Consider the following 495-nt stretch of genomic DNA (forward strand, 5'->3'; position numbering starts at 1 on the left):
GAGAGAGAGAGAGAGTTCGCCGATGAAGTCTGCAAACGTATAACCGATAGTTTTCCTCCGATTATCCTTTCACAACAATAAACGTTCGGGAGAGGGAGAGAGAGAGAGAGAGAGAGAGATCGCGTTCTATTCGCGCGCATTATCGCTGCCCGTGAGAACGAGGGATCGATCGCATCTCGACGTTCGTAGTCTTTATCGTCAATTTTCTTGCGAGTACGCGACCGAACATCTCTCGAAACCTACGCGGAACGAGGCACGCGCGACGCATCAGCTTTGAGTGTTCCGAAAATCGCGCGGAGTTTCGAGGGAGGGGGGGGGGGATATTTAACGGGAGCGCGGTGCTTGCGCCCAATAATGGCGGAAGGATCGCGACCGATAAATGCGAACCTCGGGGCGCGTTTCAGCCGTAAACGCTTCATTGTAAAACCACCTTCTCCTCAAATCGATCTTCTCCGAGAGATATCAATCCGTCACGCCTCGCGTGTCTCGTCTCGG

Source organism: Dinoponera quadriceps, unplaced genomic scaffold (genome assembly GCF_001313825.1).
Source record: "Dinoponera quadriceps isolate SergipeBrazil2010 unplaced genomic scaffold, ASM131382v1 scaffold1750, whole genome shotgun sequence".
NCBI lineage: Eukaryota > Metazoa > Arthropoda > Insecta > Hymenoptera > Formicidae > Dinoponera > Dinoponera quadriceps.